Source organism: Acinonyx jubatus, chromosome A2, assembly GCF_027475565.1.
Source record: "Acinonyx jubatus isolate Ajub_Pintada_27869175 chromosome A2, VMU_Ajub_asm_v1.0, whole genome shotgun sequence".
NCBI classification, from domain to species: domain Eukaryota; kingdom Metazoa; phylum Chordata; class Mammalia; order Carnivora; family Felidae; genus Acinonyx; species Acinonyx jubatus.
The window spans coordinates 164,973,393-164,981,716 of NC_069383.1; the positions used below are offsets into that span (position 1 = coordinate 164,973,393).

The 8,324-nt window shown below is 58.7% G+C and overlaps 1 protein-coding gene across 1 annotated transcript in view; it reads left to right on the forward strand.

The window, feature by feature from the left end:
- The window catches only part of PCSK4 (proprotein convertase subtilisin/kexin type 4), a 139,500-nt gene extending 131,838 nt beyond the window's left edge, over nt 1–7,662 (forward strand). The window contains exon 16 of the mRNA XM_053220215.1: nt 7,495–7,662. The gene's annotated coding sequence lies outside the window, so the exon portion shown is untranslated. The remainder of the gene's footprint in view (nt 1–7,494) is intronic.
- Nucleotides 7,663–8,324: the final 662 nt, after the last annotated feature.

Sequence of the window (8,324 nt, forward strand, 5' to 3'; positions counted from 1 at the left end):
GGCTGAGGCTTTCTGCAGCCGTGTCCATCCAATTTCAGGAGAACCGGAACCGTGGGAGGGTTCAGCGGGCCCATTGTGCCCCTGCCCTGCCCCCCCCACCCCCCAGGACTCCTGGGGCCCAGCATCCCCGCGGGCAGTCAGCACAGCTTTTTGGGAGAAGGTCCTGCTGAGCACTGGGCCCTGGAACTGGGACGGGTCAGAGCTGGGGCCTAAGACAGCTCGGAGAGGGTGGCCCCACAGTGAGTGCCCCGGGGCTGGATGTGGGGCCCTCGGCTTGCCCCTTGTCACTCGTTCCATCCCGCCCTCCTGACTTCCACCCCCTGACCCCACCGCGGCCTCCCTCCCCAACAGGGACACCTGTCTGCCGTCCTGTCAGCACCAGGATGGAGAAGGTTCTCCCTGCTTCCCGTGGGTTACCGAGTGGAGGGTTTGTCGGGGTTTTCCGGGTTTTGGTCTTAAGACTTTACTATAGTTTGCAGGGGGACATTTCCAGAAGGGCAAGGAAGGCAGCACTCTGCTTAGAGCCAAAGAAAACACACTCAGAACAAGACACGGCGTTTCTTGCCCGTAGGAGGAGTGGGCAGGCGGCCCTCCGGCCTGGTGGGCTGCCTGGGCAAGGGACAGCTTGGACAGCCGCCTGGCACCTACCCCCCGCCGCCCGTCCCTCTGCTTCCGAGCGCTCGGCACGTGGGGCGGTCCCGGGGCCCTCGAGAAAGCAGGGTCCCGAGAGACGGTGGCGGCACCACGTGAGCCCCACGCCTCCAACACCCCCAGAGAAGCGCACGCAGGGCGGCCGGCCTGGCTGGAGCCGGACGAGAGCCCGGGCCCGGGGAGAGGAGCCCCGGGGAGAGGGAGGCGGAGCTCAGGCAGCTAACGCTGACCACTGACCTGCAGAGGAGAAGGACGCCAGCCCGACGGCAGTCACGGGAGCTTGGGGTAGCAGCCTGCCTTCGGGGACTTTTAAGTCAGCCACCGCGGACAGATCACCTCCGGCCTGGCCAAGCGCGGGGCTCCGTTCCTCCAGGAGGTGACGTCTGTCCAGAGCCGGGCGCCGGGGGCAAGCGGGCAGGGCTGCGAAGGCAGACCGCAGCCCAGCGGGGAGGACAGGGTGCGTGGGGGAAAGGCTGCGACAGTCACCGGGGCCAAGTGACGCACGGGGTACATGTCCGTCGTCGGGGGAAAGAAAAGTGGTCCGTGAGCACCGGGCTGGGGGTGTGGACACAGGCAGATGCGCCTGCTCGGGGCCAGCGTGGGTCCGGTGGACGCCTGTGCGCCGAGAACTGCGCGGGCGGCGTGGGCGCCTTCCCGTCTTTCACGTTCTCGGCATGCTCGTAGTGGCAAGGAGGCCACCAGTGTTCTGCCAGGGCCCGCGAGGCACCACGGGGGCCGGGGGTCGGTCGGCACGGGGAGGCGACAGGGCAGGGGTCCGGGAGCAGGTCCCGGCCCCGGGCCGGCTCTGACACTAATTCCCTGTCAGAGCAGGGGTTAGCGCTGCCCTTGCGCGACCCTCCTGTGAGAAACAGTGACAACTGTAAAATCACAGACCGCTGGGTCCGGGGACCACAGACAATGACGCGACCGTGCAACCACCCGGCGCGCTGAAAACCTAGCACACCGTCTCCCAGAATACAGGCGGATGTCTCCCAAAAATGTTGAACTGGTTTTTTGTTTTTTTTTTTTTTGTATCGCAAGAATACGTTCTCCTTAAAATTTTTTTTCTTCATTTTTTTTTTAAGTAATTTCCATGCCCAACGTGGGGCTCAAACTCACAACCCCGAGATCAAGAGTCATGCGCTCCACTGACTGAGCCGGCCTGGCGCCCTGAACAACATTTTTTTTTTTTAACTCCGAAATGGACAAAGGAGGAAGGGAGAGACACCAGGAGACGCGGCCCCACAGTGGACCGATGTCAGCATCCCGTGAGCGTCCTCAGGGAGTTTGTGTTTTTATGCAAATGGGATCTTTTTTTTTTTTTCGTGCTGCTGAAGGTTTTTTTTGTTTGTTTGTTTTTTACTCTTTCTTTAGAAATGACCACAGGTTCACGGGCACTCGCAAAGGCCGTACAGGGAAGCCCCTACACCCGGCGCCCCCTCCGTCCGCGCTGACGCCTAGTGCGGGGCCGGCACGGGGTGGCCGGAGCTCTGAGCTGCTGTGCCGCGTGTCCGCGTGTGTGCCCGGCACCCCGTCAGCATACGGAGCGTTCCCGTCACCGCGGAGAGCCCCCCCTGGCTGACCCGTTGCCACCCCCCACCGCCGGGCCCCACGGATCTGCTGTCCGTGTCCATGAGTGTGTCATTGTGAGAATGTTCTCTCCCCGCCTTTGGAGATGCACTTCTGTGGAGCACAAGCCCCGAGGGCCCACCCGGCTGTTGCTCCTCCGCAGTGTGGCCTTTGTCTCGCCAGGCGGTTTTCCGCGGCGTGCGGGTGCCGGCTGGCTTGCTGAGGGGCCCCTGGGTTGGTGCCCGTCGGGGGCCGTCGTGTTCGTGCGCGGGCTCTGAGCGGATACGAAAGTCTCACTTCTCTGGGGTGAATGCCAGGGACGAATCGGGCAGTTGCCGGGTCACGGCCTGTTTCCCACGCCGTCTGATGGGCCGTTTCTTCCCTTGTCCCCGGATACGGACGTGCGTTCTCGTTTAGAGCGGCCCCTCGGGATCCCCCCACGTGAAAGTGCCATCCCGAAGGTGAGCGCGGGCTGTTCTGGCTGCCGGCGGGGACACGGGCGCTGGACGCACAGAGCACATCCTTGAAGGGGGTGACTCCCGGATGACGTGTTTCTAGAAGTGGAGTCGCTGGGCCTGGAACACGCACACATTGACGCGCATGCCACGAGCCCTCCGGTGCATTTAAACTTTCTTTTCTGTTGCATGGTTTTTTTTTGTTTTTTGGGGTTTTTTTTGCAACCTGAGATATAATGGACACGTGACACCGTACTAGTCTCAGGCACACAACACAATGACTTGGTGTTCGTGTACGTGGCCAACCGATGTCAGCGGGCCTGGTCGGCGCCCGTCACCACGCACAGGTGCACGCCGTCTTCTCCAGGCCGTGCTCTCTTAGCAGCTTTCGAATTCACAATACAGTCCCATTACCTATCCCGCACGTGACAGGTGACCTCCTCACTTTGTAACTGCAAGTCTGCACCTGTCGAGCCCCGTCACCCGTTTCCCGCGCCCCCGCCTCTGGCATCCGCCAGTCTGTTCTCTGTGCCCCCTGAGCTCGGTTTCTGTTTCAGATTCCACGCAGGAGTGAGATCACACAGGGTTTGTCTTCCTCCGCCCAGCTTCCTTGACGTGGCATAATTTAAACTTTTTACAATAGATTATACAGACCGTTAGTAAAAAGTTACGCTTTATATCGGCGTGGGGCTCACCTATATAAGTGTGAAGGATGAATACACGCCGTGACCGGCTTAAAGCTTCATCAGCCACACGGCCACCCCTTCCTGGAAAAACAAAACGGAACACAAACGCCATCTCCCTTCGGGTGAGCTCTTCGGTCGCCAGTGCCGAAGGCCCCTTCCCGCTCATCCCACTGCTAAGAGCTGCATTTTCACACTTTGCTCATTTTTTTTTTTTTCTTGGCTTGGTCCTTGATGATTTACAAGAGGTGTTCTCAATTCAGGATATTCACCGTGCACCCGTATGTGTAATTGGTTTTAAACGTGTCGATCGATGGTCAGATCGCGGACGCTTTCTGCCTATGGTTTCTGGCTTCTAGAGCGTGCTTCCGAACGATTCTCTCACCCCAGGATTAAAAAAAAATCCCTATGTGGAATTTCTTCTAGGACGTTATGGTTCAAGAATGACCCTGGCCCGTGTTTTCTAAGTGAGCTTTTTATTTCCGAATGATTTGCTCCCCCCGCCCCACGTCCACACCTGACCTTCCCTCCAGGAAGTGGCCCCGGCACACCGCTAGGTCTGGAGCCATGGGCTCAGGTTCAAAAAGGCCGCGTCTCTGCCGTTTCTCTGCTCAGCCCCAGCGACTCCCGCTCCGTAGCAACCCTTGCCTCCGAGTAAGCCAGAGGTCTGTTCCCACCCCATGGGGGAGGCGAGGAAGTTGGTGGTGGTCGTTCTCTACTTTCCTCCTCGCCCCCACACACCTGATGGCACCTGAAAAGACCCGGATCCCAGACGTGTTCCAGGACAATGGCACTGCACTTGGTTTCTACCCCTCGTGCAGCCGGGGACCCTCCCGGCTGGTGCTGCCGGGCTCCCTCGGGGTCCTCGGACTCGGCCTGCCTGTGTCACAATACAGAAATCCCAGCCTTAGGAAGCGGATTTCACCCATTTCTCCGGTAATGTCTTCTGTCTGCTCCCGGATCCCGTCCAGGATTTCACGTTGTATTCTGTCGTCCCGCCTGCCCAGGCTCCTCTGGCCAGAACGTCTTGTCATCTAAGAATCTGCTTGGGGACGCCTGGATGGCTCGGTGGGTTAAGCGACCAACTCTTGATATCGGCTCTGGTCGTGATCTCTCAGTATCGAGTTTGAGCCCCTCGTTGGGCCTGCTTGGGATTCTCTCTCTCGGCCCCTCCCCCTCTCATGCTGTCACTCGCTGTCTCTAAATAAATAAACATTTAAATAAAAAAGAATTTGCTTGACTTTTTTCTCCCACTGGCATTTACGTGAATTCCTTCTAATCTCTAGAAGGTGGGTTTTCTCATCCCTCAGTGTTGTGGGTTCAGTTGTGTCCCCCAGAGACAAAGGTCCCCACGTGTCCCAACCCTCGGAACCTGTGAATGGGGCCTTATTTGCAAATAGGGTCTTTGCAGAAGTAATTAGTTAAGATGGGGTCACGCTGGAGCAGGGTGGGCCTGAATCTGATGATCGTGTCCTCGTAAGAGGAGGGGAACTGGACACAGACACACAGAGAAGCCACGTGTCAGCGGAGACGAGGATTGGAGTGACATGTCCACAAGCCAAAGGGCGCCTGGGATGGCCAGGAAACCACCAGACGCTGGGAGAGGATCGTCCCCTGGAGGCTTCAGAGGGAGGGCGAGCCTGTGACACCCTGATTTTGAACTTTTGGCCTCCAGAACTGGGTGGGAACAAATTTCTGTTGTTTGAAGCCACTCTGTGCGGTCATTTGCCGTGGCAGCCGCGGGAAACGCACACACTCGGTCACTCTGACCTGGTGCAGAGCACCAGCAGGGCCACAGGCTCGGGGACGCAGGTCAGCCACATCGTACAGGAGGCACCCTCCCAAACGTTGCTTCGGAGCTGGCCCCGACAGGGAGCTCCCACGCGGGCATCTCTCCAAACGGGCTGTCCCGCAGAGGGTCGTACCCACTGGGGGCCGGTGCCCACGCCCGCATTTTCGGCAAAAGTAGTAGATACAGGCTCAGCAAGCAAACGTAGGATCTCTTCTGTAATAACGCCACGGGAGCAAGGCTGGCTCGGGAGCCGGTGCCCAGTGGAGAAACTTGACCTTGTGTGCAGCTGGGGACAACATGCAGTGGGGAGGACTGTGCAAAGCAGCCGGCAGCTGCTCAAAAGTTATCCACGGAATCACCACGCGACCGGCGACTCAGATCCCGGGCGTGCACCCGGGGAATGGAAGGCAGGGGCTGAGACAGACACCTGCACCCCTGCGTTCACGGCAGCATGATTCACAACGGCCGAAAGGTGGAAACACCCCAGGGTCCCTCCATGGATGAAGGACAAACACGGTGTGTCCATCCACACGCTGGAATGTGACCCAGCCCCAGGGAGGAAGGACGTCCTGCCACCTGCCACCACGTGGACGGACCCGGAGGCCACTGTGCGCAGTGACAGGAGCCGGACACAGAAGGACACGTCCTGCGCGACCCCACGCACAGGGGGTCCCAGAGGAGTCCCGTCCACAGAGCCAGAGAATAGACTGTGGGAGCCAGGGGTGGGGCAGGGGGCGGGGAGTCCGTGTTTCATGGGGACAGAGTCTCAGTCTGGGGAGATGGAAAGTTCTGGAGACGGGTGCTGGGGGCGGCGGCACGACATGCTTCATGCTGCTGAGCTGTGAGTAATGGTTATGATGTCAAATAGAAAAATTGGAAAAAGGGAGCAGTTGGTGCTCAACCCAGGGTCCCAGGGTTGGGCTGGCTGCTCCCCGGGGCTGAGGCCTCCTGGTGTCGTCGTCCATGCAGGTGGCCAACTCGGACTCAAGAACACCAGTTAAACACACACCTATCTCGTTCTCTTCTCTCGTCCTATAGGCCACGTGCAGAATCCCAGGAGCTGTGGAGACAGCAGCACGGCAAACCCTGGGTGACATGATGCTCCGTGCTGTCCCGACACCAAGGTCGCATGACAGCGGCAACACCGGGCCTCTGGAACTTTCAGGGAACGACCCGAGTCTGCCCTCAAGCTGCAGAGAGGCCACAGAACATTTGGAAACATACCTGGCTCCCTAGGGATCCGGGCCTGCATGCCTGGCCTCTTCCTGCTCTGCCTGGGGACCCTCCCTGCCCCAAAAAAAGATTCGTCCATGTTATAAACCCTGGAAACTGATTTTGAGCTTACTTCTTTTTTTAAAAAAATTTTTTTAATGTTTATTTATTTTTGAGAGAGAGAGCATAAGCAGGGAGGGCAGCAAAGGAGACACAGAATCTGAGGCAGACTCCAGGCTCCGGGCTGTCAGCGCAGAGCCCGACGTGGGGCTCGAACTCACGAACCAGGAGACCATGACCTGAGCCCAAGTCAGACTTGAGCTTACTTATTTTTTTTTTTATTTTTTTTTTAACGTTTATTTATTTTTGAGACAGAGAGAGGCAGAGCATGAATGGGGGAGGGTCAGAGAGAGAGGGAGACACAGAATCGGAAGCAGGCTCCAGGCTCTGGGCCATCATCAGCCCAGAGCCCGACGCGGGGCTCGAACTCACGGACCGTGAGATCGTGACCTGAGCTGAAGTCGGACGCTTAACCGACTGAGCCACCCGGGCGCCCCTGAGCTTACTTATAAAAAAAGGTTTTTTGCAGATGTTATTAAGGATCTCAAGATGAGATCATCCTGATCAGGGTAGGTCCCAAACCCAGTGACAAGTGTTTTTCTAAGAGGCAGGAGAAGGGCACTTGACAATGGAGGCGGAGATTGGAGGGACAGGCCACCAGCCAAGGAACAATGGGACCCCAGGAGCTGGAAGAGGCAGGAAGAGCCTTCCCCTGGAGCCTCGGAGGAGGCTTGGCCCACCGACGTGATTCCCGGGAACCAGGCACAAGGCCCAGCACACGGGAGGAGCTCGTGAAGCCTCTGAAAACCCACTGCAGGTCTGCCTTAATCTGCTTGCTGACCCACCGGCCACGGCCACGGCCACGGCCAGCCTGACTGGAAGGCCCCCAGGGCAGCCTGGGGCAATGGGTGACCCAGACACCTGTGGCCACAAACACCATCTGGGGCCCTCCGCTATCCCTGGGGCTCCCAGTTCACCCAGATGGCGAGTCCCTGGGAACCCCGTGCCAACACAAGTTTTCAAAAAAGTTACCTTTTTATAACCACACACGGGCACATCCCTAGGCCGCGAGCAGGAGTGAGGCGTCCACACCCGCCGCCCCGCGGACGGACCCCGAACACACGACGCTCAGGGAGGGAACGCGACACGAGAGGCCACACGGGCTGTGAGTCCGCGTGTGTGAAACGTCCAGAACAGGCCCGTGCACGGACGGGAAGGGGCTCGTGGGGGCCAGAGACTGGAGAAGGTGGGGGGTGGGGAGTGACTAGTGATGGGGACGGAGTTTCCTTTGGGGGTGATGGAATGTTCCAGAATTGGATAGAGATGATGGTTGCACAGCTCTGTGAATGTACTAAGTGCCACTGAATTGTACATATAAAGATGATTAATTGTATGTTGTGTGAATTTCATCTCCATGAAAAAGCTGCCTTCCTAATTCCGCTGTTTACGCTGAAAGGGACAGGGAGGTCACTGTTCAACAACAATGGTCACAGACACTGTAGCCTAAGGTAAGTGGCCCGCCCGAGTCCAGATTGCCCTCCAGGGAGAGAGATGTAGACAATGCCGTGTATCCCAGCAGAACTTCAGCAGAGGCCCCCAGTCGCCAGGGCTGATGCCCGCTCGCACCCAACCCCCAGCTGCCTGGGAAGGCCCTCAAATCCCGCACCCTGAACAGTGGCCACTGTCCGGGGTCTCTGGCCTGTGCCATCCCTCCTGGGGCCTCCTCCTTTGGGACCGCCACCCTCAGGTCTGCGAATGTGAGCCTCCGGTCTGGTTCAGACCCAGAGGGGCTGCTGGGTCCCTGTCCTGGGCTCTAAGAAGGGGGACAGGGAACCCCGGCCTCCTTCGCGCGGCAGCTTGTCCTCATGGGGCGAGATACAGGGACTCTGGCCGAGCCCCCAG